Source organism: Camponotus floridanus, unplaced genomic scaffold (assembly GCF_003227725.1).
Source record: "Camponotus floridanus strain SB8 unplaced genomic scaffold, Cflo_v7.5 scaffold28, whole genome shotgun sequence".
Classification (NCBI taxonomy): domain Eukaryota; kingdom Metazoa; phylum Arthropoda; class Insecta; order Hymenoptera; family Formicidae; genus Camponotus; species Camponotus floridanus.
In genome coordinates this window covers 1,672,842-1,689,694 of record NW_020229414.1, presented here as the reverse complement: position 1 = coordinate 1,689,694, position 16,853 = coordinate 1,672,842, and the positions used below count along the sequence as shown (strand labels likewise).

The 16,853-nt window shown below is 39.9% G+C and overlaps 1 long non-coding RNA gene across 1 annotated transcript in view; it reads left to right on the top strand.

Annotated features, from left to right (window-relative positions):
• The window catches only part of LOC112638284, a 213,180-nt gene that overhangs the window by 52,412 nt on the left and 143,915 nt on the right, over positions 1 to 16,853 (top strand). The window contains exon 2 of the long non-coding RNA XR_003122937.1: positions 5,616 to 5,731. This is a non-coding gene — a long non-coding RNA (uncharacterized LOC112638284). The remainder of the gene's footprint in view (positions 1 to 5,615; positions 5,732 to 16,853) is intronic.

Below are 16,853 nucleotides of genomic sequence, written 5' to 3'. Positions count from 1 at the left end.
GCAAATTATGAACATTTTATTTTTTGATCGTTCCCATTTTTTATTCTTCTCATCTTTTCGCGTTTACGTAATGTGATTGTGTAACGAAGTAACATTTCCAATAGCGAGATTAATGCGGGTGACACAACTGGAACACTTGCGCGCCCGGGGCGGTTGTCAGAAGATTTGAGGAAGCCCACGATAGTGTACGCTGGTCACGTAAATACGAAATTCTCAGCATGTGAAACTGAAATTTGTTGAAGCAGTTGGACAGGAGTTTATTCGATTTTTTCGTGATGTTGACGGAACGTATACGTTGGTTCGAAGCGCTCGATTCATTGATAATTTATCTCTCTACATAAGAGATTTCTACGGAAATATTCGTAAACGTCGGTGTGTGTGATGTTAGATTTAAGCAAAATATACTCTTATTAAGATCCGTGCATACACTTTTCCCTACATATTTGATCCAACGGATGATTGCAATAAAAAATGTTGATTGTTGATTTTAAAATATTTTCTCGAATATCGAGATAGTTATTTTTAACATTGACATTTTATAGAAAGAATTTCTTTGTGATTCCACGAGTAATCATCGGGTAAATCATCGAATATCTCGCAATTTCCAAATTACTATCCTTCATGGTAAATGGACTGTAGATTGGAAACCTATCCAAACCTATCAGATTCTCTTGATTGACATGGCGCGCAACAGGATTGAAAATTATACACTGACTCATGAAATATTGCAAGCGTGAGGTTATTGAATACAATTTTCACAACACCGATATTTTTAGTATTTTGCGAACGTTTGCTATATTTAACACTTTCAGTGTCTATATAACATATAAATAAATGTTTCAAAAGAAAATAATCCTAAAATCTTGTGCAACAATTTTATTCTGTAAAAGAATCGAATTATATAAATAAAAGATATTTATATATATTTTATAAAATCTTTTATGCACATCGTTTTCAGGGAGAAAAAATGTGCTATAATAAATATATAATAAAGTATAAATAAAAAATTATTTTAATTACGAATTCACAAATTGATCGATAATTATGTTAAAAATTATAACAGCACACACATAGTAATAGCAATAATTTTATATCTCGTCGTTTTTAATCGCATAACGAGAAATTCTGTTGGACAGATATGAGGATGGAATTGAAAATTAAGCAGTAATAATTTTCTCTATTTCGAACACTTTGCAAAAACAGCCACCTACCGACTACTCGTGTTTTGCCAATTATATCACCGGGGCGGTGCCGATGAAGTATCATTGTAGAAATCGCTGATCTAATTGTTTCCAAATTGGTGTTCTTGCGCAAGCGATAGTTTCCAAAAACGGCCGTTACAACGTAATCATAGTTGGCCTTTAGCGCGAGAAAACGTTTAATAACGCATCGAATAACGTGGAGATTCACCAAAAGTTTAATTGCCAAGTCGACGAAAAACGTTTCTTCCTCGCCAATTGGTTTCTAACCGGGTTTTTGCTGTAACCCCACCGATCCATGATGAAAACGCAATTATCCGCTGTTCGTCAGTAACCGATTTTAGCTTTGCAAACACAGAGATTACTCTCCATTTTCTTCAGGATTCTTTTCCAGGACAAGCATAATATTAAGATAACATTTTAATTGCTCGTAAAAATTATTAAAAGAATTAGGGGAGACGGAATTAAACGCGTGAAATTGCCTAATGCAATGGAGGATAAATTCGCGAGGTAAAAAAAATTATTAATGAAACACATTCTTATAATTTTGTCATAAATATTTAATGTTTGTTTAAAATTTGTGACGATCTGTTCGATTTAGGAGATAAACTTCCAAATTAGAATGAATGGTTGCCAGCAGTACTGTAGATACAGAACACTCTGTGTAAGCGGTTTTATGATGCAGTATAAGGAATGCATGTCTGTCGATCTAACGTCACTCGCCAGCTAACGATCGGCTAGACCGCTACTAAGATATGCAAAATTCGATTTCGCTTGCGGTCGCGCGGCATCTTGTTGTTGCTATCTAGGCATAATTCAACTCGCTGCAAAATACATGGTTCGAATTTCGCTTTGTCCGATACTCGAGTTTCGGATGATGCAGTCGACGGACGCTTCCGTTACATGGATGATGTAGCAGCCCCGGTGGCGACGGCACAATGCAACATTCATGCCGTGAGAAAAGGACGCTTGGGAAAACTCGATGGGGCAGTCGATGTCCGGATATCATCGAGTTAACGCGGATTTATTTTAAATTAAATGTGACAATGCGAAATTTTCTATACGTGATATAGATGCGTACGTAGATTATTATATTTTCACGTAAATTATTATATTTTCCGATGCCATATCGGCGATTGTGCGATCGATGCGTCGCTTCGTTCAAAATGATTGCAATACTAATGAATTAATAAACTCATCTCTCTCGCGAAGAATTATCGTCTCCCTTTTTCCAAAAGTGATCACGTATAAATCAGCGAGCACTGCAGATCCGGCGTGATTTGCAATTTTTAATCATGTTCGGCGTGACAATCGAATCATGCTCGAATAATCCAGCAACGATCGTGCTCTCATCGTTATCGCGACTCTTCTCATCGCTTCGTTTTGCGTAAGTTTGTATTTTCTCCTCTTCATTACGGGAATTTTTTATCGTGTTTGTTGTTTTTTTATGGAGTAATTCGATGTATCTCCGTCATTTGTACGCAACGATCAATCGGCTTGGAGGCTCGATTATTAGATGGGAAAAGCCAATCGGTTCTGTCGATTGTCGTCTGGGTTTTAAGAGCCGGGTGCTCGATCGGTTCCTCCAAAGGGTCACGGATAAAAGGGCGTTCTTTACGAGGAATGGATCGAATAGCTCGCGGCGTCTTTCTTCTTCGCCTCTTTGAGGGTCGTAAGGCACGAGGGATCCCTTCTATTTTATGAAACGGAAGGAAACGACGAGAAACGAAGACTCGACTTCAATCTTAGGTGTTACGACAATGGAGACTACGTGTAATAAATAATAAATCTTAAAGAGAGACACTCGCGGCTTATAAAAACGCGCGCTGTCGCCGTACGTTTTGCTATAAAGATTTTTTTATAAAACCCTAAACTCGTATTTCACTTCCTCCATTGAAGCAATGGCTTCTCTTTGAAAGCACACATCAAGTCGATTGAAACGTTTGTATCGTAGCGAGCTGAATGATTAATTTTCTTATAACGCGATCTATTGAGAGGTGAAAAAAATTATCTAAAATATAAATCTAATATTAATCTCGCTTTTTTTTATATTTAATTAAGCATGTATATGTGCATGCCATAAATCCATAAGTAATATAAAGTGTTTAATTGCTACGATTTTAATCAACATTCCTCTTAATTATAATTTTGTAATTGCTGATATATTTTAAAAGCATGTAGCTTGAGAAATATGTGATAAAATTTACGAGGATTTTTTAGCATAAATCTGCTATCGCCGTCGAGCCTTCGACGTAAGTAGCACCATGCGTCACGTAATCTACTAAATCGAGTAAATTGCCACTCGTTCCACTTGCCAAGGAACGAACAAATACGGGCAATCGTAGACCAGCGCATACGTCCTCATGGTCATATCTCTCGCGGTTATTTCAGCGATAAAATATTTATTATTCGCCGCGCACGCGGTGGCGAGTACGAGCGGTGAAGGAATGGCCCTAGGTTCAGAGAATGGGAATATACACTCTCGTTGATTTCTTTGATCCCTTATGGTCGCGCCGTGTCGTAAATCTTACGTTAATATTGGACGTGTGGAGGCCATAGAGCCCGACGTAAGCGTATTTGAAATTAATACACGATTCGGGGGCGAGTTGATTAACACACAAACAAAATGTCAGATATATATTACGTTTCCGAATGATTTCTGAGGATCCGCGGTACCTTTTGTTTGTCCTGTCGATCATGAGGAATTTCCCAGGAATTATCCGCACGTCCCGCAAAGAATCATGATCCTCAGAAGCTTTCTAAATCCCGATAGCTCACGCGCGAAGGCAACGGTTGCGATAAAGATTCCGCTTCGTAGATTCCGTTGGTGGAGAACGGGAGCGGGCGTGTAAAAAGAAGGGGACACGAAGGACGACATCGGCTGCCCCGTGATTTATAAGGATAGATTTGCCCCGGCTTGTTGTTTATTTCGCCGCGACTGACCGTAATTTTTCTCCGGCGATCCAGTTTACCCGCGTCTCCCATCCTTCTCCACCCCATTTGATACCCGTATCTGGTCGGCTTTTCATTCGGTACTCCTCGCACCTCCATAAACCTCTGCTCTGTACCTCTACGTAAAGTGAACTCCGCCAAGTCTTAGTGCGAACTCGAGATCGGCAAGATGGATATCGTCAAACAAGTATATTCTTTTGCACGAGAAGCCGATCCATTTCCCGAGAACCGACCGATCATCGCTGCTTTTTCTCGATGGGAAACACTTTAATCGTGTTATGCCTTCTCCCCCTCGTCTTTTTCTCTCAGTTTGCTTCTCATGCATCCCGAAGGGAAAACGAGAACAAAATTCAGCGCGTTATTCTCTATCGAGTTGGTCTGTTTCGAACAACTGCAAATTGTTACTATAACTGCTCTTTATATCGAATTAATGTTTGCAACATAACATATACAATGACGCCATTAATTTTAAAAGGATTGCATTTTATTGCATCCTACGGAATTCATATGTAAGAAGTGAAGTATACAGATTTTATTCTGAAATTTCGACGGATACGTGAACGTTCGCTTGCCTGCATTGAAAATTGTGAAATACTCTGACAAAAAAAAAAAACGTATGCAGGTCAGTAAAGCTTTCTTTTCGCAGCACATTTATTCAAGCGACGCCTCCAAGTTCCACGATAATTGCGCACAGTTATTTTTTTTATCCTCGCTATTTCAGACGAATTGCGACGCAATAAAAACAGCATACGTCCCATTATGTATTTCTCAATTTACCGCGTTTAACGACTATCACCGTGGTGTCTGGTGGCGGCGAGACGGCTCTGTAATTCGTCGAGGCGCAACGCGACTCGTCAGCGTGACAGGCAGCGACAGAAATTAACGGTTCCATTTACAGTCTGGCGCATTAACTCCCCCACACCTTGTATCACTCGTTAAAGTCGGACCCGTCTCAATTCTAATTAGCAACGGCAGGACGGGAGGTATCGCGGGCGGCGGCTCGCATTGACCGACTGCATTTAGCCTGGCAATTTCACGGTAACGGTAATCGTCTCCGCGAGATTATAACTGTCGCAATCGGCCATTTCGCAAGTTCTGCGGAATGCTGCGGGATTTTACGCGCAAGTTGTGCCGCAGCGCGGAGAATGTCGTCCGTTAATGTCGTCTCATTGCGCTAATAATAATGAAATTGTATCGCTATGGGGTTGGGGGTGTTAAGTTAACAACGGGGATCATAAATCTCGCGCGCTCGGAAATTCTCAGTGTTTTGACGGAGATAGGATTGCCGCTATTATCTCGTAGAATCTCCACCGGCGGATTCTCGAATACGTCTAGAGAGGGCTGGATTCTTACGTTTCGTTGAACGTTGCGATATTTACATATTTATGAAATACGACAATAAGGCAAACATGTGCGCAAAAATTAGGAGCTTCATTACAATCTGTTTGTTTGATTGCTTTGCAGGAGGAAATGCCGTCTCGTACCAAGCTTCGATTTCCTCGCTGAGAAGCTTACTACTCTCAGTCACGATTTCTTCGTTCCGACAGGAGGGAAATGGAGATATCACGTCGCGGAATTCGGTAAATATGTTCAAACTGCAATCTTATCACGATAGGGACATTGATAAGAAATGTGTTTTGTGGCCGTTACGCTTTTGCACTCTCGAGTAACGACATACGCGGCCACATGCGGTGCTCGTTTTTCGTTTATCGCCACCGCGTCGACTTCGCCAGGATTCAAGCCTGTACGATAAATTCGCGTTCTTATATTCCTGCTTAAGTGGCGAAGTTGGAGCAATAAAGTACGCTTGCCGAGTTTCGAGAACAGGGAGTCGGGAGATGTTGTAATTTTTCGAATATTCTAAAACTTAAGAGGGACACGCGGCTTATGTCGCGCTCTTAAATCTGCATGCTCGTTCTGTGTTACACGTTCTTACACCTTCTTACACCTTTTTTGCATATATTACCATTAATTCGACATCGCAATTGCAAATTCTCCGCAAGCTTAAAATTATTTCAAGTTTTTATTACGAAAATTTTTTATTCATAAATCTTGAGCGTCTTAGGTGAGATGGCTTAAAGAAAGAATTGCATTTTGCTAACAAATGCCGCGCTTAAAGAACGTTTTGCGCGCGCATTTAATATTTGTTATTTAATATTGCAATATTTAACATTTAATATTTGTTATATTTAATATTAACAAATATTTACACGGATTATAATTATCTTAATTGACGCGTGAGCTATTATGGAACTGTAGCTAATAGAAACTTAAGCAAGCTGCCTATCGATTGTGACGGTTATTGCCGTCAAAGCCGCTTGATGTGTTGACTATGTACATATAAATCGAATCTATTGATCTCGTTCGAACAAACTCGACATTGCATACAACTGCTGATTGTCTCAGTTTATTTAAAGCGATGTCAAATATAAACATTATGTGTTTCGATGTTTGATCGTCGAAGGGGTGCTATATTGTGCGGCGACGCATTTATACCGTTAATGGATTGATCGATCTTCCTCAGGTATTCCGAAATGACCTCGTCGATTTCGTTACATTCTTCATTTTCTCTCCGCCCCCGCACGCGATTATAAATAGCGCGATATCCGTCGCGAATCGATATCCCTTAATAACGTAGTACGTCGCGGTGGGAAATCGCTTTTATCAACGATGGGGGCGGGAGGAAAATAAAGTGTAAAGGGAAGATGTTAAAAACGCGCAACAGCAGAGCGAGGGTGAAAGGTCAAAGGCATTCGCGTATTCGTCACGCGAGAAGAAAATACATCATCGCAGCCCGGCGGGGTGCGATTATGTAATGTGTCGTGAGATTCCGTCGCGTAATTTTGCGGCAACGTGACACCGCCTATGCTATTACTGTGATTAATGCCATATTAATCCGTTGATAGCGCTATTGTACATTTCTTTTTTGTCCTCTTCGTGCAATTAACTGAATTAATTCCGCGCTAATCTACCGGCTCGAGAGCGCTAAGCTCTTAATCTACGCGCTGACGGATACGCTTATCTTCGTCACGATGTTCGCGTGTCTCGTGATATCGGAAAAGGGAAACCGTGGCGTTATTATTCGTTCTGATTGACGCGAATTGATCCTGCCTTTTTTTTTTTCGCGCGCCGAACACGTCCGATTTTCCTCGCCATCCACCCTGTGAATATCGCGATAACAACTTTAACGTTTCAATCGATGAAAGGAAGAGCTCCTCTTACAATCTACCTCATGTCCGATCTGATTAAGACACGGATATCCAGCGAAACACTAATCGCCAGGAGATTATTTTATGCGAGAGTCTCTAAGCACCGTATCTGGAGATATTCCGTGTCAAACATTCCCGACATTTCCGCAAATGTCAGTTAAGCGAGACAAGTACCGAATGTAAATTCGACGCTACAATTCCCGTTATCTTTGCCAGCGGTAAGGATTTCCATCTACCGCGAGCTGGACCCGCTTATCAAGTCACTGCGAATCGCTCGCGCTGATACGCATAATTGAAGTGCGAAATTATTCGCGATTAGATGCGCGCTGTCAAAATTCTCGACACGCGGCCCGTTCAAATTTTGCACGATCATTTCGCGAGCGTGTAAATTGAAACGTAATTTTTTCACCGTTGACGAATGAAAAATTCTGTAAATCGCAAAGTACTTTAATATATGGAAATGTTATTTCCGTGTGTTACACAGTGGAGAGAATAGCAATTAGCTTGTCGGAAAAAAAATATATAGACCGGTTGGTAAAAAATAAAGAAAAAAAGAAAAGATATCCAGCAAAAGAGAGGCTGTAAATTTTTGCAAATGAATATTACAACAACGCGAGAGATAAACAGAACTTTAATAAAAGCAAAATACCGTCTCGCAGTTTCTTTCAGCGATATATTCCACTATACGAATCGATTACTCACGTTTTACCCTACCCTCTAATTTTAAACGACCGCAGGGTGGAGCGTCGTATCGTCTCCCGTCCTGAAATTAAATTCACGCGAAACACGGCGTCTTACAACGTTACGACTTAATACTATTAGGCGATGAAGTTCGCTGTCTACGCCGGAAGCTCTCGCAACTCCCGAAACAGTCGTTTCTATCACGGCGCCTTTGCTGCGGTCCCGACCGTGCCTTAACATCGGATTATCGTTGTATCGAGATCTTTCGGTCAGAATACCAAGGTCCGCAGGATCGCTCCGACAGCGTATTTGGGAATTGGTGCAGCTAGGGCGAACTACGTTCATTGGCGCGTCCTTCCTTGAAGCGGTTACCGTCAACATATTGCTTCAAATCTACGGAACTTGAGTCTTTCAAAATTCCCCTGCGCTAATAAATTATCTATAATACGTAATATGCGGATGTTTCGGACGTATTAAGTCCCCTTTACATACAGAGCATCCGGATTACTCTTTGGATTCGATTCTTTCTTCTATATATAATAGAAACGTCGGAAGATCAGTATCGAAATTTTAGATTGTTTTTAAAAATTTTCTCAAATTTACAGATTGATGAAAAAATGTTATCTCTTTAAATGGATTTTAACAAATTTAACAGTAACCTGTGTTAAACTCGTTAAATGAGAAGCTTACTCTGTGTGTAATTCTGTTAGAAAAGATTTAAAAAATCCATAGATGAAACATGAATCGTGAGATATAAACACATCTTGTTTCTTGAAATAATATAATTAATTTCTTTCTACTAAAAGCGGATACACGTTTGACTCTGGAAATAACTCGTTCAATTACCCCATGAAGCTTTCCACAATGTGCTTCTACTTATATAAATCGGATCATGGGAATCTAATCGGGAGAAAGAGAGAGAGAGAGAGAGAGAAACCGACAGGGATTCTCGTTGCGGAAACCGCACACCGTGAAAGCCGCAGGTGTCGACGATGCTAGAATAGCCTCCTTTTCCCATCCTTCGTGCCAGTAACATCTCTACCCGCCTCCTCTCTTTCTTCGTGCGAGCGGAAGTGAGTTTTCTCAAGTACGGGAACGACGCTATGCTCTCTCGGTTGTTTGTTATATGCGAAGCGGCGGGTGAAATTAGTCGTCGTTCCGCCGGCAACCCCATTTCCCCCGTCCCCTTTACGCCGCCTTGACAAACCTACGAGTACGCAGCGCGCTCCATTCCTACCGGATTCACCTCGAGGAACACGCAAATGACTTCATTATAATGAGCGCGGCTCGAGACCGACCGTCTCCGACTCGCGCGCTCGCTAAATCGACCCATTCTCATTCGTTCGCGTCCCATTTATCTCGCAATACTTCCTTTAAACTCCTTAACCTACGACACCGTAGGAAAGATTACGTCCTCAAGACGCAATGTAACTTTTTTACTCTCCTGAGTAACGTCGCTTTTGTCTAGACCGTCATAATTATTAATTTTCTTAGTTATTACTCAATGAAAGCTTGATCGTGAAAACTTTTAATTTTGTTTCTTAGATTTAAATAATTCTGCTTTAGGGAAAACGATAGGAAAAACGACGTCTTTTAATTTCTTTCATGATATGAGAGCTTATAAAATGTTTTTTAAGTAACTTATTTTATCTGAGAAATACATATTAGCATGTAGTTATATGAGATTACGGCCGATTGTAAACAGTATATTCTCTCTCTTTCTTTTCTTATAATGGGATATAATTCTAATAATAAGATATTTTTGCATTTTTCGAAGAATTTTAATTATTAGCAACGTTAATCAATTTTGTCATTAATGAATTTTTGCTTGAGAAAGACATATTTAAGACGTATTTTAATGTATTTTTATATGAGATGCTAATCGATTACGTGTCGTGACGTTAGTCATACCGGTTGATAAACAATAATTGGCCGAGATAAATCCCAGCTCGAAAATTTTAGCTCGCAAGCACTTTCATTCTTAATTTAATTAACTTACAATTATCTGAGATATATGGGGGCATATTTATTCATAAATAAATGCTTATGTGTTATGCTATATGTTTCTTGTAATTTAGCAAGATACTAATAACATTCTAATGTTTTTTCGATAATATTCTGAACGATAAATTAATGAAGAGAGAATATTTTTTCACGTTTATGCAAATTATATATGCAATATTTTAGCAATTGCATATTTGTTCTTGGCAGCTTTTACAAGTTTCAAAAACATTAATTGTAAATTTCGCATGTATTCCTTTGTATTATAAACTATCGGAGTCACATATAATTTCATTTATATATAATTTATATGTAATTTAAATTTGCCAAAAATATCATGTTTTATCATCGCGCGCGTTTGCGATGATATGAAAGTAAATTATCCCAAGCATACTGAGCGGCGGAAAAAAAACGCGTTATCATCCATAAACATACCGCTTTCCATAAATGTCGTAGGGTCGCCCTTGTTCCATCCGCGCGATCGTATCCACCCCGCTTCGTTCACCCCATACGGGGTGCGCGCGATACGCGCGTAAACGACCTCCCGCATCCGGTTGGCGCGACGGAAGGGGGCATGTCACCCCCCCCCCTCCTATGTTCGTTCACCCTTCGGGGGTGCGCGAATTTTTTATCGAGTGTAAGACACGAAACGCACCGTCTCACTCGTCTTCTCGCGTCGGCTACCGGCGCGTTTTCACGACGTCGTCGGTTCGTAAAGTCGCCCATCGCCGCCAGGCAGATTTATCGGCCGACGTTCCGGCGCTTCAGCCAGCGGAACGCCCGAAGGAACGTTCCCGGGATCCGTCGGGATGTCGCCGGGTGACCGACCGACCGACCAGCCGCTTTTCCCGGGGAATCTACGCCCTTCTCGACGTCGTTTAATTCGACGGAAGCCAATTTTCCACTCGCACGGCTGCTTGAGCTCTTACGCGATATCGAATAACCGCGCGGATTTTATTTTTGAGCACGCAGCAAACGAGATTGCGAATGCCATGCGAAACGCCGCGAAAGTTAACTCTCGATTCTACTGTGCCAGGGCGTTGGAAATTGTCGCAAAGAGAATGGGATTTTTGAAAACTTCTAATTTTGTTGATTTAAATAACTCTCTTCATTCGGATGCGACAAAAAATTGTTCGATCTTAAATTGATACTTGTGTCAAGTGCAATAATTAAATTTCCGCAATGCTCTCATAAAATTATAATTTATAGTTTACACTAATAATTATTGTCAACATGATCGTGCAGCAATATACTTCATATTTCAATTATCCAAGACATTTTTTGAAATTATTTAAAATTGCTCTTTAAAATTATCATCGCAGCTTAGATATTTCGTAGGGTTTGAAATATGGAATAAAAAATAAATATTTTGATTGTTGGATTAAAATGTATATAAATGTTTAAACATATGAAATGCATGAGAAATGTATATAAGAAAACAGAGCTGTTTCTCGACTAATTTAACATTCTACCTCTATTTAAATAGAAATTTATCTTGGAATTTAATCGGCAAAATAATTAACGTCACACGATCTATGGTTGTACAACAGGATAAGAAAGAGAAGATTCTAGTGGCGCGATTTTCTCAGTGGCACCGAAAGCGTCTCGCTCTGGCATCGAAATGCGCCCCGTACGACGAGACTCTTTATCGGCGAATAGAATGGGATGAAATTGGCGCCTGGATCTGGAACAGGCGAACTCGTGATACTGCTGCAGTAATACGAAACTGAGATAAGTTACAAGCGTGCGTATCGATACAGTAATGGAAGTTATTGCCGGGATACGTATACTGCTCCCTCGTAGAGGGTAACGCGTGCATTAAGCTTGCTTGTAATATTGCTACCGATTTCAGACTTTCAGTAGCCGATATGTTCATTATCATTACTCGAATTAATTCAATTGTTTCATAAATTTGACCCTATCCGAGCGTAATTATCGATTCGACGTATCTCGCGTGATAATACCACGTCGTATATGTAGATTATACAATGTGTTTGGATCTAAATTGCTATTACAGTCGCGCGCCCAGATGGTATTAACGATCCTCACGGGGGGAACCGCGCGACACATCAACGCGTCAGTGACCCCTAACCCTCCGAGTTTGGTCCGCAATCGAGCTTGGCATTTATCCTTTTGTTCGCATCCTTGGCATTGTCTCCACCTTGATCCAGACTCTTGGAGTTTGGAGCTGCCTGACGTTACTATCGCTGTCTCTGAACTCTCGACGTCTTGGATTGTATTCCACACAACCCCCATTTTATCGCTGTTATTGTGTCACTGCACTTAAACGTATTGCAACTTCTGTTATTGACATCGACAGTTTATTGCTCCCCGTTCCAATAATAAATCTTGTCGGAATAAAATCAGATCGATATCTTTTGTAACTGAAACATTTATAGTTGTAATTTCAGTCGTTTTGATAAATCGTTTTTTCATTCTCCAACAAAATATCGGTTTGCTAAACGCTGTATCTATAGTTATATAATTGTCTAATTGCCAATAATGAAGTTCTGATAAGCAGGTGATTACTGGAACGAATTAAACGAGGATATATTTTTTAACAACATGTTTTTAAAACGTGACATATTCTTTCATTTGAAATTTCTCAACGAATTACTGAACAAAGTTGACGATATTTTAATTATTGTTTTTCTATTTTATATATATATATATATATATATATATATATATATTAAAAAGTTCATAATAAATGAGTATAACAATGAATAAACGTAAACTTTGAAGAGAGCTAGGAAAAATATTAATTACGTAATTTTTATTATATTAATTATTAAATTTGGAATGGCGTTAATTAAAAAGATGGAAATATGAAAAGAAACAAAATAATATATTGTAATTACTAATTGCGATTCCAAAAATACCTACATCTTTGGCATTTTCAAGCGCTGTTTTTAGCTGTAGGCAGTAAATCTCGTTAAAGGAAAGCTTGTCACTCTTTACCAGCGAGTAGCGAGAGTCACTCGCTTCGCCGACATCGGTTGACGTGGAAAAAAAGACGGCCGGTCTGACGAATCGACCTCCCGTGCCCCATTCTACTTACGGGCCTCTCGATTTCTGTTCGGGTCATGATGAAATATGCAGAGGAATCGCTCGACGAGGTACCTACGACGATCGCGGGCCAATTTATGTCCGTCGAGCGGAAGCCACCGGTGGATTATTAATGCACGGGGCCGATAGTTTCGCCGCGGAAGCTGCAGCTGACACGTACAAATGTCCGCAGTCACGTCATTAGTCCAGGTACACACTGCCGACTAGGTAAATTCGCCGGTATAACTTTTACTAAGCAATCTCCATGCGACGGGCTTTCCGCTTAATAGCTGAGCAACTAAAAATAATGTTGAAAAACGATGTCAAGGATGTAGATATTTTCGGACGAGGATCATAGCTTATTATATACATTATTTTGCTTTATTGTACATTATTTTATTTTTTATACTTTCCATTAGCAACTGTAATTGTAGTTAAAATTTTAATTAACCCACTTAAACTTTAATAATGCGACGAACTTTACGCTTCCGACTATATTTACGATGCACCGCCGTAAAAGTTACTGATTTCTACTACTTTGTGCGTTCGTTAGATTTTTTTTTAGATATAAACGTGCCGAGAAACACATAATCGCAATAGAGAGATTTTTAGAAAAATTTTTATTAGAAAAATTTCTTATTAGAAAAACATTATTAGAAATTTTTATTAGAAAATATCTATTTTTAAAAAATATTAAGGAATTGTTTTAGAGAAATCAAGAGAAATATATAAATTAGATAACCTTATAATGTAATATAAATAAAATCTGATTAATAATGTGTAATTTAAAAAAATGCGTGAAAGTTTTACTTCGTAATAATTCAGATAAAATATATAGATCACGTAATTATATAATTTTATAAACGTCAAGCGTGTGTATAACGCATTACTAGCATCACACACAATATTAATCAATATTGTAAGATCATGATCTACGATTGCGAGTGTTATATTATATGAATCGACTCGAAACGTCATTTCTCACCTCCCAGCGGGAAATGTTTAGTATGATATACTCGCGTGAGCCAACAAGCGTCATAAATTCCATACACGAAATTCACAACGGCCACGTGCCAAAGTAAGCACTTCATCATCGCGACGACGCGAGAACGGCGTGCCAGTAAACGAGTGAAATTTTAATCTCTGCTTTTCATCGGCGCCATCCGCGTGGCTCGATATTACGAGCGGTTAGTTCCGAAGTTTGTTTCGAAGAAATCCTAGCCGGAGTCGTGCCGGGGCAGTTGGGGAAACTCGTTCGTTTGTATTTATGACGGCTGCGGGAGCGTGAAACGTACGTATTAAGGGCGCTCCTGAGACTTTTCTTGCGGATCTCGCAACTCGCGGGGAAAAAGGTCGAGGAAAAATGGCGGTGGCAAAACGACACCGCCGCAGACCACCGCCGGCGGTCGCTTCCTTTAAACTATCGCGACCAACTTTTGCGATACAAGTTCTTCCCCGAGCGAAATTAAAAATGTTGCAACGGGTAACGATGACACGTGGCGGATAACGATGAAACGAGATGGATTTACATTTCCCGAGCGATATTCTATTTTACACTTAAATTGTGACATTTAACTGGATAATTTCAACAAATTATTTAACTTGATTCACTCATACTATTTCACGCGATACGAATTACGAAAGACGAAGTGAGAAATTAGAAAGCAATTAGCAATTCCCGCGAGGAAATTGTAATAATAGGTCTCGCATCGATCGCTGGTCTCTCCGGAAAAGTATATGGCCGATTTTCATCCTGATTCTAATCTATTGTACTAATGAGGGCGCGATAGTTTCCGTCCGGCGCCTTCGATCATTATACGCCAACGATCCAATTCCATAAGTAAGGAAAGTCTGAAAAAGAGACTTATTGAGACAGAAGATCCTCTTTAAATTTTAATTATAGCCGGTGCAATCATAAAATTATTTTGCTGAACCTAACTCTATTGCATAATTCTTTCAATCATGCTCAATTTTGGTTTTTAAATCATTGAAGAGAAGAGATAAGAGTTGGAGAATATTTAAAAAAAAATGTTGTATATATATTTTTAAAAATATATTAATTTCTACATTTTTTTTCCAAAAAAATATTTATAAACTTTTATAAATGAGCTATTTTCATTTTACAACAATTATACAAGAAATTTTCACGACAGTCGCGATTATCATGTGTAATCTCGATTGCAGATTCAATTTAGAGGAAAAGAAATATTGAAAAGAAGTTATAGATTAGACGATAAAGATAAGATATCGATGAGAAGTTTTTGAAGCGGCTTAAGATAAGCGAAGGTAACGAACATGATAGCGAAGTGAATCTTGAAGGAGAATAGCGTACGCTATGGTTCGTCTTAGATCACAGCGCCAGGTTCATTTCTTACGAGCCTTTCCCTCTTTCCTCGCTGTTATTACAGTCTTTTTCTTCCTTTCTCTCTAGTCTTGTTGCCCCCATCTGAGCCTCACCCCGCATCATTCGTTATTTTCCGTCGGAAAGTACGCCGGGATCGAAAAGTAAGATGCGAAAGGGGGAGGGAAGGAAGGTGGAGAGATCCTTTCGTTTCTTCTTGATTAAGTTGCCCCGCGGTCCCTCTTCTCTATTTTCCTTCTCTTTTCTCATCATCGGCCACAGGTATACTCTGGTACATCTACGATGCCGAACACTTCGATCGCTTCCGTCGTTCATTTTCCGCCATCGCGCGATATCAGTGCATCGCGAAAACCAATGCGGATTGACCGGGAAAATCGTCCGATTCGCATGCGGCCTCGTTTCTGTTTCCGCGTTTCTCCTGTCGCTCTATCGCGTCTTGTTAAAATTTATTGGCCTTCCGGACATTGTGTTCTATGTTTTGTGTATCTCTTTTTATCTTTTTATCGCGTAGATATTCGCGCTAGTCTCGAGTAGCATGATAAAAGTCTTTGTAGTAAAATGTCCTGTAACATCGTGAGTTCTTTTATCTGCCTTTCAGAATCAAAGTGCATCGTAAAGTTGATAAATTTTGCCGACACGATATACGACACGGTTATCTTTAAGATATGCTTTTTTTTTCAAGGTAAATCATTTTTAGCATCATTTATTGATACTGCAGAGATAAGTTTCGCTCCGCTTCTCGAAAGGCAATAGAGACGTTATCGATTTGTTTTATTTCTTTTTTTCTTTTTTACTTCGTTTGATTTCTTTTTTTTTTTTCAAATCGCAAAAGACATAAGGCGGATTTGTTACTCATCTCGCGCAGTATTCGGGTTTCTCTTCTCGCTCGATCCCGCTATCGCGGGAACCGCTGCATCACGAAGATGAAGCCATTCGATTTGATCGGGAGAATCGACCATTCATCTGCATTCGGTATCCGCCACACTTTTTTCCGCTTCCGCTTCGTTTCCATTCCCCGTGGAACGGATCGTTTCGATCGCTACTACTTTTCCACATCTTCCTTCCTTCCTTTCTTTCACGGCGCGATAAACTTTTCCTCCTCGCTGTTTCCTTTGTTGCTCCCTGGAGAAGAGGGCCCGAGGTCCACGGCCCGAGATCCTAGTCACGATGTGTAGACACCGGAAACGGACGTCGTTGCGCGATGGTCGTCGATCCGGGTGTCTCCCACGTCTTATAAATTCAACAACGCGCAATAAAGGGCTGCGGCATAATAAAACGCGATGTTTACGGATTGCGCGCATTTCACCTTCCCGCCATCGGGAAAGTTCCGCGATGTCCGAGACGCTTGTAATGCTTTGTAAAATTTAAATTTGAAATGCCAGATATTGCATAATAATTCCT